Raw genomic sequence first — 16,576 nt, 5'->3', positions numbered from 1 at the left:
AGCGCACGTTTATTCGGCGTGACCTGTCACGTACACTGCGTTGCCCAGTTCGGGGTGTTGAGGACTTGTCGCTCGTTACCTTTGGAGACTCCCGTCCGAGGTCATCCGTGCGATGCAATCGCGTCGCAATCACTCTGAAGAGTCAGAACGGCGGGAGACGCATCACCATCGAGGCTTTGGAGGTCCCCGAAATTTGCGCGGTGACAAGTCCACCTGTAAATGCAGAAGTCCTGAGAAAGATGGCAGGGCGCAACCTGACTGCTGCAGACGTTCGGCTGACGGACACCCACACGGAGGATCGAGTCAGCATCCTCATTGGCTCCGATTCGTACTGGAAGGTGTCGTCGGGAAGAATATCACGCCTTACCCCTCACCTCACGGCAGCCGAAACAATCTTCGGGTGGACTGTCCAGGGAGCCGACCTTGACAACGGCAGCCATGGCGCATCCGAACCATCCTGCGCAATGTTCATCGCTCACGCGGACCCATCGGGAAGCAACTCCGACGATGAGATGGACCCGTCAGATCTGTGGCGCTTAGAAGCCATTGGCATCAAGGAAACGCCAGAAGGTCCTGGGCCAGACGCCGAGGCCACGAAGCAGTTTGAACGGGAAATCCGCAAGCAGGACGGGCGCTACGAAGTCCCACTCCCGATTCAAGAGCCAGGACTGGAGGCCCACCAAGACAACTATGCACTTGCGGAGCCGCGATTGCGCATGCAGCTCAGGCGTTTCCGCAGCCGACCGGACTTGTCACAGTATGACAAGACAATACGTGATTATTTTAACGAGGGTCATGCTGAGCGAGTACCCGCTCAAGGAACGCGCGGGACGCCGAATACATATTACATGCCGCATCATGGAGTGGTCCGAGAAGATGCAGTCACGACTAAACTTCGAGTCGTCTTCGACAGCCGTAAGAAAGGAGCCCGACAGCCGGTCGCCCGTTCGATGGGCTCGTCACGCAGAACTGCTCGAGCACAGGCGCGAGCTGGGCCCGTGCCCCCGTTCCCGTGCAGCGGCCTCTTTATTGCTATCATCATTGCCATTCTTCAACACTCGCCACTCGTCCTCACCACTCCCACTCACTCATGCTCACGCTCACCACTCGTCGTCACAACTCGCACTCACTCACGCTCACCATTCATCCCCATCACTCACACTCACTCGCGCTAACGCTCGCCACTCGCATTCGCCGCCTACACACCCTCGCACTCGCACTCACCACTTTCAATGGCCACTCACACTCCCTTGCAATCACCACTCGCTTCCTCCACTCACACGCACTCTCCACTCCCATCACCCACTCACGCTCTCTCACAACCACCGCTAATTCACATTCCAACTGACTTTGTTTTTTTACAGCACGGGAGTTTAACCTTCACCTTTATTGTAAACCACATGAATCGTTCCATTTTGCAGAGACCTTTAATGCCGCCTTATTGACATCGACACCACTATGTTACGTGAAGCCAGAAAAAATTGGGTGTTTTAAGAGATAAGCTTCACATTGGCTATGAGGCATGCCCCAAAAGAATCATTAACTCCTACCAACTTGATCCAACAGAAAGAAAAGCCTGTATTACGAGAATTAAAGCGCGAAGCTTACGGCCAGCGGCCCGCCGAACACACGGCCCGGGTTTTAGGTAGCCCTCTGGTTAAGGCCGATCCACACGACGGACCGAGTCCGCGGTCCGATCGGTCACGTGATGCCACGCCACGGCCCGCCGCGGTCCAATGCAGCGCAGAGAGCATCCACACGCACTGACCTCTACTAGTTTCCACACGGCGGACCGCCGTAGCAGACGACAGAGCGGTCCAACCAGCTGCACTCTCCACCACAGCTGACCACAGTGCTCCCAACCAGACGAACTCGCGAACCCGTACGAACGGCTCGCGCCCGCGCCGCGCATGTTTTATGCCGGCACTAACCATTTGCGCTTCAGAACAGCCGGCCGATTATTCACACCAAGTACTACGGCACTAGATCACGGTGCTTCCCAATGCGTCCATCGCAGCGCTTAGCGGTAGTGAAGTGCAATAGCTTTGTTGTGACGACGTTACCGACACTGATTCCAACACAAAACGCTGCGAGCCAGAAACAGCATTCACCGAGAGTGCGCGCAACAGCCCCTCAGTGAGTCATGACAGTGAGAGTATCAGTGCATTATGGCGTCAGACGTCCATCCAAATCGTATTCCTAGATCAACAGTTCACTGGAGAGTTGGTTCCACGGTGCCTTAATTATAAAGGGCAGTAGCCACATATTCGTGAAGCTAAAGGCAGTCATTCCATTAACTAGTGGCTGTGCGTACGAGTGGATATCGCCAGCAGCAATTACTACAGCACGCGGCTCCTGCGACGAATGCCAACAGCGAGTGATGCTCACCGCGGTAAGCCGGTAAGCCCCGCACATCGCGCAAGAAGCGCGCGTTCACTCGCCTTGTCATGAGTGGTGAGCGGGGCTCACCGCGCGTGGAACTCGCACTCGCGAGTGGTGAGTGGGGTTCACCGCGAGTGGCTTTCGCACTCGCGAGTGGTGAGTGGGGCTCAGCGCGAGTGCAACTCACACTCGCGAGTGGAGTGGGGCTCACCGCGAGTGCAACACACACTCGCGTGTGGTGAGTGGGCTCACCGCGAATGGAACTCGCACTCGCGAGTGCTGAGCGGGGCCCACCGCGAGTGGAACTCGCACTCACGAGTGGTGAGTTTCACTAGGCCGCGAGTGGCACTCGCACTCGCGAGTGCTGAGCGTGGCTCGCCGCGAGCGAAACTCGCACTCGCGAGTGGTGAACGGGGCTCACCGTGAGTGGCGCTCGCACTCACTCGCACTCGCACTCACAAGGTCAAAACGACGGTGAGGCTCACTCACCACTCACTCGTGAGTGGTGAGTGGGGGGTGTGTGAGTCCACTCATGAGTGAGTTTGCCGACCTATGCCCCACGATGCAAAAAAAAAAAGAAAGTGGGCGTTGTCAGCATCGGATGGTACAAAACCCCTAGCGCAGTCGACAAGGAATTTGACGTGCCCAATACACTATTTGTAGGTGCGTGCCAAATGCTTCAAGGGAATCATCATCATTACCATTATCATTTTCGCCTTCATCACTCGAAAGCCGCTCGCCGCGGTGGCTCAGTTGCTAAGGCGCTGCGCTGTTGAGTCCAAGGGCGCGGGTTCGATCACGGCCGTGGTGGCCGCTTTTCTGATGAAGGCGAAAAGCGAAAACGATAGTGTGTCCAGATTTCGGCACACGTTAAAGATCCCCAGGTGATCAAAATTAATCCGGAGCCCTCCACTACGGCGCGCCTCGTATCCCGGGTGTAGCATCGGATCGTTAAACCTGACAATCAATCAACAGTCACGACATACCTGCCATAAGGCAATCAATCGCACAGCTTCAATTTAAATGCACATAACGCCTTTGCGATCCCACACGTAATTTTTCGAGCTGATATCTCTGCAACAGCAAGGGTGAATTCATATGAAGGCCATAATTATTACATAATTTGACATTTATCGCCGTACGTTTCATTTACGTTCCTATTGTCTTCTCTAAAAAATTAAATGAAATTCATAAGAACATAACAATCACCATCATTTACACCACTGCAAAACGAAGAATGGCGTAGCAGACCTCTGCGGGACCAAAGAACTGCCAGTTGGATGATGAGGGGGTGCGGTGTAGGTCAGTGGCGCCTTCCTTCGGAGCGTATGTGCACTAGGTGCGCCACTGTGTTGACAGTGTGTAATAGAAGTCGTTGTCGAACAACTCATGTGATTGGAGTTAGCCAATCACATGTGTAGGCGTGTCGTCGTGGGTCATCGGGAGAATAAACGTCCGCTCACCGATGCTACAGCCGCTACAGCGCTACAGTACACTGTACCGGGGTAGTCGTTGGCTCAAGCGGGTGGATCTCGCACTCCTTGATCGTGACGTGGTCTGGTGTGCCGGCGTACGTCGTGCCCGTTCCAGCGCCGGGCCCTTGTCGTCGGTCGCCTGCCGCGACACAACGGGGGGGTGGTGATGTTCCTCGGGGGGACGTGAGGGCCCTGGTTGACCGCCAACCGTTCACACTACAAAGGCTCGACACCCCACCGTTCCATGAGGAGAGACGGCGCACTAACCCCACCGGCGTGCCATTCGGTCCCAGGAGCACGGATATAAACCAGCGGGAGGCCCACCGCCCACCCAAGGTAAAGCACGCAGCACCACATTCTGCCCCCTCAAAAAAATCCACACGCTTCCCGCGGGCGGAGTTCTACTGCCATCTCTGCCATCGACACCTTGACGACGTAGCGTACGCGGAAAAGCACATTCAGCAGGACGTATACCAAGAAGGCCGTCAGTGACTTGCGGATGGACGTTCAGAACCTCCCATACCCTGTCGACGCCCAGGGCGACGCGATAAGCAACTTCGTCAAGCAGATTGCCGAGGAGCTTGGTCTCTCGAGAGAGGAGGTTGAACTGCTGAGGAGCATAGCCGAGGACTTGGAGGCACTCAAGACATTACCGGATGTCAGGCTCACGCTGCACGGGTCGTCCGTGAACGGCTTTGGCCTGAAGACGAGCAAGGTTGAGATGGTCCTGTCTCCAGCCGGAAAAGCGGACGCCATGAAGCTTTTCACCGAAACTGCCGACCTGCTTCTGCAGTGCCCCAAGTATTCGAACATGCAAAAGGATTTCTTGTCCAAAGCGCCACGAACACTCTTCAGGGACGTCGGCAGCAACATCTCCTGCGAGATAATCAGCCTCAACCACTGCAACTCGCTCAGACCTCGAGGCATGTGGACGACTACGTGTCGCTCGACCCCAGGGTACAAACTCTTGGGCTCGCATTCCGGTTTTGGGCCAAGATCTGTGGCCTCGACCAGCAAGAGAAAGGCACGTTGCAAGCGCACCCCTTTGCCGTCATGGCCGTGTTCTTCCTGCAACAGTGTAAGCCTGTCGTGCTGCCTGTTCTACACGAGGTGAAAGTGTGCGATAAGTCCGAGTCATACTTTAAGCCTAAAGATTTGGAGGGCCGGTGGGTGTGCAAGAATTACCACTCCGTGGGCCAGTTGTGGGTTGAGCTCCTGCGCTTCTATGCAAAGGAAGGAACAGCGCACATTCTAACAAAGGACGACAGAGTAACACACCACAAACTCTGTCGTCTTTTGTTAGAATGTGCGCTGTTCCTTCCTTTGCATCTGAAAACCACCAACTAGCCCAACATGCCACCCTTTTGCGCTTCTATGCCGTCGAGTTCAAGCTCAACAAACACGTGGTATGTATCCGGAAGTCCCAACCGGTTCTCATAGCCGAGAAGTAGTGGAACAAGCGCTACATTGCTATCGAAGATCCGTACTCGTCAAAATGGAACTTGGCCCGTTCCATCCCGAGCGAGCGGGTGTACCTGTTTGTGAAGGGCTGCCTGCGCTCGGCAGACGTCTACTTCCTACTGCACCAGCTGCCGTCGGGGCCCATGTTCACCATGCTGCGGGCCCGCCTCACTACAAGGACGACTCAGAGTTCGGGTCTGAGTCTGACCAGGAAGAGAACAAGCTCAAAGGCAAGAAGGAAAGGCAGAGCCAGCCGCCGGAACTCTCGGTTTTGACCAGGGGTAGATGGCGAGGAAGAGCGAGGGGATGGTGCTAAGGATAACGATGATGATAACTACCTCTCCTTTGACGAGAATGTCAATGTCGTTAGCAACCGCCACCTAGTTCCGGACCCGGTGTCACCGGTGCGGCAAAATTGGCCACCGCGTCAAGGCGTGCCCGCGACAGCCGGCTCTAGACACTAGCGAGTGTGAATACAGGAACACACCTAGCCGCTAGAGGGACAACTGCCAAGGCTAACTTTGGCAGAGGGTAGATGCTAGGCGTGTATAAATAACAAAGACCTGTTTCACACGCCTGTTGTAATAAATATGCGATCTGTGGCAATAAATATGCGACCTGCATCTTCATTTACATCATCATCATCATATTCCCCGTTATTTGCATTAGTGCACGCGGAAAATACCGCACGGAAGAATAGAGAGTTTTAGCATACCGGGTACCGTCCGCTAGCGCTACGGCGGCGGGTAGCGGGGCGCGACTGGGAAGGTGAAAAATTCGTTTCGGTGGGGGGATTAGTTATGCCTACAGGAAACCGGAGGGATAGCGAAGATGACCTTTTACAAAGCCCTTCGCCATGCCCGCGCCTTCTCTCCACTGAGGGGCAACCTCCACGCCCTCCTCGCGCGCGCATGAGCGGTTGGGTCCCGGTAACCGCTAACCGCTATGCTAAAACTCTCAACGTCCCGTAATGTATGTATCTGCATGCCATTAGCGGCAAGCACAAAAATTAGCGCCCTTCCATTCTGTGAAGATGGATGACTTGTGAAGCTGGGCGCAGGCGACGGAGTGCACGAAAGAAACACCGTTTTTTGTAATTTGTCAATGAGTGTGCTTCCCAGCCAATTAGTTTAATGAAACTTGGAAGAACTCGAGCTTTATTCCAGCGAACACACATGGGCCTGCCTGTTTCCCTCCCGCGTCGCAGGCACCTTACTGTCTGCGTAACACACAACCTAATCAGCTCGACCAGTGAAGGCACCAGATAGGCCGCGTGACTCGGGTAGCATGCATGGGAGAGAGAGAGAAAAAAACTGGACTAACGACGAGTGGTGACCAGCGCTTGGAGGGCGCCGGTGACCTGAGCTGCTCGTTCAGCAACTCCTTGCTGGACTTGAGGGTCCGAGCTGCCTAACGCCGCCTCCCAGTGCTCCTCAGAAGAGATGAGAGGGAATGAGCTGTGGGGGCATTGCCAAATGATATGAGAGACTGTTTCGGGGGCTCCGCAGTCTGGGCATTGGGGAGAAGGAAATATTGAGGGATAAATTGCATGTAGTCTGGCGCGACAAGGAAGGGTATTGGTTTGGAGAATGCGGCAGCATCGTTCCTCTGCGACAGAAAGGAACGATACTGGCGCCTTCTCCAAACCAATATCCTCGCTACTTCGCGTTTTAAGCAGCTTTCTCTTACGAAAGGGGCTTTCTGTGACGTTGAATAAATATTTGACTGAATTTGATTTGGTTTTATGTTGGTGAGTTGATTGTGATTACAATTCATTGTAGCGCCGCTGTGCAAGACCTGCAGAAGTACTCAAAGAGAATAAATGATCATGGTAATAACATAACGGAAAAGGATGTTCACCCACTTTCTCGCATTGACGACGCCCTCGATTGCCTAGCTCCACGGTAGCAGATATTTTTCCTTCGTTGAACTTCGCTCGGGTAGTGGCAAATCCGTGTGCGCACCAAGGACCGGGAGAGGACCGCGTTTGCAACTTCTGACGGCTGTACCAGTTCAAAGTCGTGCCTATTGGGCCTTGCAATGCCCCCGCAACATTTGAAAGGATGAGGGACTCCCTCCTGCATGGTCTTGAGGGGTCAATTTGTGCTGTCTCGATTACGTCATCGTGTTTTCGCTCCCGTCTGGCACGCACATTCGTCGACTTTCAGCTGTTTTTGAAGTTTTTGGTCGTGCTAAGCCGCAGCCTAATGCCGCCAAGTGTCAGTTCGTTCGCCACCAAACCACCATCCTTGGCCACCTCGTAGACTCTGCGGGTGTGCAGCCTGAGCCAAGATTCACGTCGTCAAGAACTTTCCAGTCCCACGCACAACAAAGGACGTACACAGCTTTGAAGGCCTTTGTCTCACACTTTCGCTGCTCCGTTCAAAATTTTGCCCACATCGTCCGTCCCCTCACGGACAGTCTCATAAAGGCCGATCCACACGACGGACCGAGTCCGCGGTCCGATCGGTCACTTGATGCCGCGTCACGGCCCGCCGCGGTCCGATGCAGTGCCGAGAGCATCCACACGGCGGACCGCCGTAGCAGACGACAGAGCGGTCCAACTAGAGGTGTGCGCCGTGTCGGTTTTGACCGGCGGCGGCGTGGTGGTCGTTTTTTGTCGGCGGCGGCGGCGTCGGCGGCGCGGCGCCGGGTATTCATCGGCGGCGGCGCACGGCCAATTTTTGTTGGCGGCGGCGGCGCCGGCGGCGCCGAAACCGGAACCGCAAATTAAAAAAAGGCCAGCCATTAAAAAAATCGTTCCGCTACATCCAACGCGATTTGGACAACATTCAGCTGTGGTGTCACAAGCGGCACATGTCATTAAACCTGAAAAAAACCTGTACACATGTGTTTTACGAAGAAAAGAAATGCCTCGAAAAATTTTTACGCTATAGACGGGTACTCGTTGCAAACTGTTGGTGAAAACTGACCAACGACTGTACTGCAGCATTCAGTTCCGAGTCCGCGAGCTCCTCCAGGTCGGAGACCCGGTAGTGCACAGTCTTCACAATGTCACGGCAGTTGACCAGCAAATCGTGGAGTCTTGGGACGCTTCCAAATCCGTCCTTGATGACCAAGTTGTGTAGGCCGTGCCCAACACACAGGAACCACAGGAACCATTCGGAAATAATCTTTGACTGTCGCCGCCTTCTTGCAGTCGTCTTGCAGTTTATGGACATCCATCAAGTGTCTCTGCATGTTCGACGTGCTTACGGTGCTCGCGTAGCGTTTCACGTTGCAGCTGCGGAGGAAACAGGCGATTATTTAAACTCTCACAACTAAACGATTAGGCTGCTCACAACAAACGGTTTGGCAGGCGCCTTGGTAGGCGTTATGAAATTCCGCCCCCCCACCCCCGGCCCCCTCACCCGAACCCGAAACTATGCTAATTCCTGCGAGGTGATATGCGCGCATTTCACCGTCAATTTCAACGTATGTGAACTCTGAACTCTAGACGGGCGTCCTGATGTACGGTCGCGAAAACGGCAGCCGGTCTCGCGAGCACAACAGCTGAGGAGCGCACTGCACGGTATTAAGTCTCACAAATTTCACAATTCCTACGAGGCGCCAGCCAACGGTTCAGTTACTTAGAGAAACAAAGGAGCGCTACTTACGATTCGAAAGGCTTTGAGTCTTCCTTCTTTGAGGAGTTGGTCAAGCAGCTCTTGCAGTAGTAGTCCGTTCCAACTGTCTTCTGCTTTCCCCCCGTGATGTATGCTAGGCGTCCAAAATGTTTCCAAACAAAACTAGACTTCCCCTTCGAATGCAAAGGAACAATCCGAAAACTTCCAATCGGCATCTTAAACACATCGGGGCCAGGAATTTCTTCCTCGCAACAAGTTGCAGATATGTCGCCGATTCCATCCGCAACCTCAGTACACGCGACCGTCAAGCCGTCATTCCGGCGTTTCGAGGCCGTGGCTACCGTAGCAGAGGCCGCTGCTTCTCGTTGCGCCATTTGGCGCGCGAAAGAGTAGTTAGGCAATCCCACGTTGCTCTGGCTAGAGACGACACGCATGCGCAGATGAGCGGAGAGCAGGGTTGCTTTTGTTTTCTGTTGCTTCATTATTCTCCTACGTGACATTGAAAAATGCCCGAGGCATGAAAAAAAATTTGAACAAAACACGAAATCTCAAACAAAGCTGGATTAATTTTTAAAAGTCATTTTTATTCTATATACGTAAATGCCGCGCCGATCACGCCGAAACAATACGTCGGCGGCGGCGGCGGCGGCGCGCCGATCAGTTAGTGTCGGCGGCGGCGGCGCGGCCAGAACAGTCGGCGGCGGCGCGCCGACGTCTCGGCGCACACCTCCAACCCAGAAACACTCTCCACCACAGTGCTTCCAACCAGACGAACTCGCGAACCCATACGAACGGCTCGCGCCCGCTCCGTACATGTTTTATGTGTATTTTGCGCTTGGTTTCGCGGTTCCGCGCGCATTTTGGAGCAGTCGAAATGTAAACAGAGCGCAAGCGTCGTTTGGCCGCTATGGCGTTAGCTTTGTACGTTGATGAAGAAGACTACCTTGCGCCGAAAAGGTCGTGCTGGGTTAAAGGGACACTGAAGTGATATGTAAACATTGCGGGATTACTAGCGCAAATTGTAGTCCGGAGTCCCCAGGCCATGTTTCGACCACTCTAGGCGCGTTTACGCGATTTTATTTAGTAGAAAAACTAATTCGAAAACGCTGTCCTCCTCTCTTTACGCTCGCCCATTTTCTGTGGCGTTTTCGTGTGACGTCAGGAGGGGATGAGCTGGCAATTGGCTGCGCCACGGCTGCGCTACTGCACGGCTCCCCGGCCGACAGAGTCAGTCGGCCCAGCGTTTCGTCCGCCGGCCGCCGACGGGTCGTCGCAATCAAGGAGGTTAAAAAAAAATTGCTTGGTCGCAATTCGTTCGCTTAGTTGAAACGAAGCCAGGACACGTTTGTGAATGGAAGAATGTGCCTTTCTTTACTTGGTTTGTTTGTACACTGTATCTAGCTCCAAGTCAAGGTCGCTTCACACAAGCGCTGCACATGCGACGCTTCGCTGACTGCTACGCCAGTAGGAAAATATAAGGCCTCTTGAAGGCGGGAGAAGAGTCAGCGAAGTCAATATAGGTACTAAGCAAATAAAATCAACTGATATTTTTACCGTACAGCGTAAAACTAGGGCGCGGGAAGCACTTTTTTGCGCTGGGCGAACAAGCCCAGCGGTCAGCAGCACGACTACGCATCTGCGAACGCTTTTCCGTCTACGAAATGCAATTGCTAGACGTGAGCTATTGTGGAAACTCGGGCGACGCTTACTGCACGATCGCAGTACAACAAATAGTCACCTAAGCGGCTTGAAATGCCAAAACTAAATAAAAGTGTAAACCGGTTGTACAATATATACCCTATATTAGCAAGGCTTTCGCGTCCCGCTTTGTAGCCTGGCAGTCTGGGGCGCTAGGAATTCACCGTAAATATTTTGCGAGTTACGAGGTCGAATCCCCGCGGGTACGTCCTTTTTTTTTTGTAAGTCAACTTTTTTGTTTTCCGCCGATGTTTTCTATATTGAGTTCACCTTTTTTGGGGCCGCAACGTTCATGGCTACACGAACTAGTTCACAAAACGCGCGCAGGCTGGCACTGGCGCGCTAGCGAGTTCTCGTTGGCGTGCTGTTGCCATAAGCACCGACTGCTTGCAGGCAGTGGGCACAGGCCAGAATGAACAGACCCTTGGCCTGGTGCGAACACGCTTTTTACGATACAGGCATGAGGGAGGCAAGCTCCAAATATGGGGGAAAAGCGCATGACATTTGGGCGTCTGCGGGTACGCGGAGGGCGTTCATGCACTGCGTAGGTCTCGGCTAGTGAATGCAACGACTTCAAGCCGCCCTGGGAGGCTTATCTTGTGCATTTTACAGCCGACAACATGGCAGAAGCGCGGTACGATGATTACTGAGATATTGAGAATGCCCATCCAACAAAGCCATTGGTTATGTTTTACAGAACCGAAACCGAAACCGAAACTTGTGTGATTGCTAACCTCGGGCATCGTCCAATCACGGCGCCCCTCCTCTCAACGTCACAGCCTTAGTTGGTGCGGCCGCCGCAAACCGCGCATGGTAGTTTTTCTTCTTTCGCGCTTTGTAAAATAATTACCGATTTGTAAACCGGATAAACGATGAAAAGTGTGCTAATTTGAGCCAGTCTACGCAGTGCAAGCAAAAACGGGAGCTTGACAAATTCACTTCCGTGTCCCTTTAAAAAGTGGATGTGTCGAAAAGAGCTGGGACTGCGGAACCAAGTTGTGGCGTGAGCGGAATCCAGAGCAGAGCGCATCCACACGGCGGGCCGGCTGAGCGGACCGGGAATGGCCGACCGTCTGAACACGCAAGCTGGAAGGTTGAACACAGGCGCCGTTTGGCCGCGACAACATGTTGTAACGCACAAGCCTGCACGAAACGTTTCATCCCCACAGTAACAGCCACCCGCGTGCCAGCCGGGCGGGCGCGCTCACGCAGCCGCCGGCGTCGTTCGCACGAAGGCGACACTACGAGCGGCGACGGCGGGGTGATGCGGGCTGCATACGGCTCGTCACCGCTCGCTGGAACCGAACGCTTCCCGCAAATTGAGGTCCACATGCGTGAAACAAAGTGATAATGACGGCTAGCATTGCACTAGTAAGAGTCGTAGGACTCGCTAGTAAAAGCGCGGATGAAGTATGCGTCGCGATTGTAAGCCTAGCCCGCCGCCTATCCCAGCGGGGGTGATTGACAGGCTCCTTCGAGCGCTTCGAAACAGCCGCGCTGCCTGCGCCATTCTCTATTGGCGCAACTGGACCCGGCTCCGCCCACGCGGCGCGGGAGCTGTCAGACCACGCTGATTGATGTCGCGGTCCGCCGTCGAGACCGCGGACGGTAAACCCTCGGCGAATATTTGGCCCGCGAGGGCCGCGGTCCTGCCCGGACCAACGGCGGCCCGCGCGAACTGGTGACGTCCTGTCACGTGATGCGCGGACCGCGGTCAAAATAATCGTTTTGGTCCGCCGTGTGGATCGGCCTTAAGTGACGCCACCTTTGCCTGGGGCCTGTTGGGACATTGTCATCCCACCGCTGACAACCCGTTGCTGCATACGGAAAGGCGTACCGAGCCAAACTTTGTCGCCTCGGACATACGTGTGGTAGCGTGGTGAAGCGAGCGGCCGTGGAGAAGTCCAGAAGCCGTAGGCAGACGTAACTGTTTACTTCATAGCGAGAAATGAGCCGAAGCCAAAGAACAATGCCCCGACGGGTGAGGTTACAGTACAGGGCTCGAGCAGAGTGACAGCATTGATTCACTGCTCTAACAGGAATGAATTACAGCACTTGGTGTGTCTTATTTATACCCAAAGCGCCAACGGTCAAAACAAGCATTCCCTCTAGATTCTGCCCACGACACGAACAGCACAGACACACACAACACTCTTTCCAGAGTTCGTGAGCAGTCGGTAGTAGCGGCGCACGCTGAGTCCGAGAGAGGGGAGAGAGGAGGTCTCCGCAGCGGACTTCCGTGTCTTTGGGTAAGTCTCGGCGTGTTGCGTAGGCACGACCGAAGTTTGATCACGCCGCCACCGATCCAGACGTGTAGCCACGCGTTTGAATTGTCAATTATCAGCTGCAAGCGTGAGTCACCGACAGGGTGGGCCTGCTTGAAAGGCGCACGTAGTGGAGGCTTCGCCGCACAGCCGAGGAGTATTGCGGCGGGCTCAGCGGGCTTCGTAACAGGCCCCACCGAACAAGCTCACAAATTTTCGACGCTCATCGCGCATCTGAAAAATGCCCCGATTTTGGCTATTTTGATCCGCCCGCTCCTGCCGAAGGCTGTTTTGTCCCAATCCGGCCACAGCGGAATGATTGCGTACGCCAGGCGCCTGCTGACCCAAGCAGAGTGCAGATATTCCATTACGGAGCGGGGATCGATGCCTTGCACTCGTTTGGCCCGTTACCAAATTGAGACATGGACGCCCGTTCAGCCTTCTTACTGACCACCACTCTCTTGGGACGACTTGGTCGCTGGCGAAGCTGGGCGCCATGTCTTCAGGAGTTCTCTTTTACCGTCATCTAGCGGTCTGGTCTCCTGCACACGGGTTGCATTTTGAGGTTACGATGGGGGCACTGCTTCAAGCGAAATGTGAGCAACGCATTGCTTCATTCCCGGTTTTACACCCTGTGACACACAAGACATTTTCCGACAGCATGAAACGGCTATGTGCATGTACAGTCATGGACAAAGGAAATGCGAACGTGAAAATATGCACCCGAGCCCGCAAAATTGAAAAAAAAAAGTACTTTTCGTTGAGGACCAACTATGACGCGTTATTGGTTTGTTTGGAAAGCCAAAGTTTCCAACTTTGTTTTTGTAACTAAGCCACGCATCATTTTGTCTTGAATGGAAAGAAATCGCGCTATTTGTGTGTTCTGGTTCATATTTTCGTGATCGCAATTCCTTTTTCAATGACTGCACCTCTACGTACGCGAAGAAGTCTTGTGAATGCATACTACAAGCAGTGTAAAGTATACATTTGCAAACATTTTTTGAAACATCATACTTTGTACTATACACCACAACGTCTGGAAAATTAACGTATTTAACGGCCACCTTTGTTCTAGACGTTGCTTCTATCCCAAGCACATTATTAGAAATGCCTTTAAAATGACCTCCTCCGTGAGTCGTGCTATGTGGGCACCAATGGCTTTCACGGGAGTCAAAGGGCAGGAGGAGGAGGTTGCAGCTTTACTAAATTCACCGTAAATTCGGGCAGAGATGCATATAAAGCAAGAAAGATTGGCGAAAACGGTTGTTCATGCCGGTTGTGTAAACAGATTGACGAAGAATTTACAACTACTGATTTTGGGTAGAGTAACCGCGATCCAGACCGAGTTTGGTAGAAAAATGACGCCAAGCACTTCTTTATAAATATAACAAGGGTTCGCCATGTGCTTCATAGTAAATTTTCGCATTACGCTACAGGGCGTTGCTAGCTTGTAAACGACAAGCAAATGATATACGACTTACCGTACGTAAACCTTTCACAAAACAAAAGTGAGGGGAGGGGGCGCGGGGGAGGTCGTCTAGGCAATCAAAATTATGAGTGATTTTAGTGATTAGTGATTAGTGAAATGTCGGTGCCTCAATCAACAATACCATGGGCTATTATATTGAGCAGTTAGCCAGGTTGCGCAAAAAAATGCTTTCTGCGAGAAACGCACCCAGAGCCTTCTAAATATAGAAGGCTTTGAAGTTGACACAATTCTAGCGCTTCAGAAAATGTACGCGGCTGCTGTGGGGCGTGCCGAATCTACTCACTTGGAATTTTCAAGCGAAGCTTGTAGCGCCTGACTTGCGCTGTCGGTGGTGTCTTACGCCGAAACGCCTTGCGGTAAAGTCAACTGCATTCATGTGCACGTGCTCAGCGGCGGCGACGACGATGACGATGATGATGCCCTTGAAGTGTTTAACACGTACCCACTCGGGAGGACTGGGGATTGGCCAAGGATGAAGTGTTGACTTTGCCCCTGTGGGAAGCTGTATAGATTGAATTATAGATTGAAACCATCCCGCGGATTCCCCTTCTCGGACGCAGCTCTCATCGGGTAGTTCACGCACTAGCGCGGCATAAGTAGGCCAAGAGTTGTTCCCTCCGCAGAAGAGCAGTCAGCCATAGAAGAACGTAAACGTTCCCGATAATCGCTGAAGAATGTTCTACAATAGCATATACCAAACATTTGCGCTCGGGTAAAATAAGCTCAGGAAATGAAAGGGTTTCGGTTGGTAGATCGATTGCTCTGCATTTTCGTTTCGGTCACTGCGTTTTGATTTTGGCAGAAGGGTTTTCGTTTTCATTTTGCGGTTATTGCGCTTTAATTTTGCTTTTTTTTTTTTTTTTTTTGCTGAGGTCAAGTATCGCGTGCGCCCCTGTTTCCGGAGGGAAGGGGTGGTGGTGGTGGAAAACGTTCTTTACTGAGCTCAAGGGGTAGGGAAAGGGGTGTGGTCAGCCTCCTTCGTCCAGGAGGCCGCGGGCCTGCGCTGCATCCGTGGCTCGTTGCACCAGCGCGAGTTGACGCTCCGGCGCCGAGCTGGTCAGCGCAGACTCCCACTGCTCAGGGGATGGGGATGGGATGGGGTGAGGGTGGTGGGGACAGGAGTATACTATGTGGTAAGTTGAGAGTGGGATGTCACACTGTGGGCAATTGTAGGGGAACAGAGATGGGGATATGTGGGACAGGATGGTGTGGTTGTAGTATGTCTCGGTTTGCAGTCGCCGGTAGATATACGCTTTATGGTTGGAAAAAGTGTGATGAGGAGGTGGGTATATCCTTCTTGTGTTTGTGTAATGAGAGAGAATGGAGCTGTATGTGAGACCCTGGCACCCTGCTCGATTATCGGTCCCGGCTGCCTGCGCGGATTACGCAAGAATGGAAATCAGTGATGCCCAGTGTAGCCCAGAACTTACGAGCGATACTACAGTGTATTCTAGGGATCGCAGTGATACGCCAAAAACCCAAAAACTCATCGGAGGTAGCAGATTGCCTAGAAGTAGCTACAGACGGAAAGTAGCAAAATTAAAAAAAAAAAAAAAACGCGCGCCTTGACATCCCCACTTCTTTTTAGCCACAATTGAATAATTTTTTTATGCTAAAAAAATCTGAAGCACTACATAGTTTTGTATTTTTACTATAAAGGATACATTTATTTGTCATTTAGCTGCCCTTGGGGATAGTTTTCAACGCCACTAGGCGTGCTTTGGTCGCTTCGATTCAAACGTGGACCCGCGCCTGTGTCCTGCTGGTCGTCGCAGTGGTCAATAACAGTGAAATAAATTCTAGTTCAAGCCTAGAAGGTTCTTGCGCATATTTATAGTGATTTTATGGTTATTGCACCTTCAGAATGCTTTATCAGGACTTTAGCATATGTGAAAACTGCCACACGTTCTACAGATTCAGTTACAACTCGTCGTGTAGAACAAAGGTTTACGGTAAGTCGTATTTCATGTGCTTGTTGTTTACAAGCTAGCAACGCACTGTAGCGTAATGTGGGAAGTTTAGTATGAAGCACACGCCTACCCCTTGTTATATTTATGAAGTAGTGCTTGGCGTTATTTTTCTCCCAACGGGACAGGAACAAGCTAGTCGAAGGCGCAAACTGTCACCTTTATTTCCAACTCGCGCTGGTCTTTTATACGTAGGTAGCAGTGCGCCAAACGTAAAACATAAATATCGTAGATAAAGAACAATGATAAAAAA

At 52.7% G+C, this 16,576-nt stretch overlaps 1 protein-coding gene across 6 annotated transcripts in view; it reads left to right on the top strand.

Moving 5' to 3' along the window:
• The window catches only part of LOC144150106 (uncharacterized), a 210,695-nt gene that overhangs the window by 121,679 nt on the left and 72,440 nt on the right, over positions 1 to 16,576 (top strand). For 4 of the 6 annotated variants that reach the window (XR_013318432.1, XR_013318431.1, XR_013318430.1 and 1 more), the window contains exon 1: positions 16,109 to 16,308. The exons of the other annotated variants lie outside the window; for them this stretch is intronic. The gene's annotated coding sequence lies outside the window, so the exon portion shown is untranslated. Of the gene's footprint in view, positions 1 to 16,108; positions 16,309 to 16,576 lie in introns of those variants that run through there. 6 annotated transcript variants of the gene reach the window in all.

Source organism: Haemaphysalis longicornis, unplaced genomic scaffold (genome assembly GCF_048455015.1).
Source record: "Haemaphysalis longicornis isolate Haplotype H1 unplaced genomic scaffold, Haemaphysalis longicornis Haplotype H1 scaffold_8, whole genome shotgun sequence".
NCBI classification, from domain to species: domain Eukaryota; kingdom Metazoa; phylum Arthropoda; class Arachnida; order Ixodida; family Ixodidae; genus Haemaphysalis; species Haemaphysalis longicornis.
Note: the sequence above shows the minus strand (reverse complement) of the source record. Positions and strands in the feature narration are given on the sequence as shown.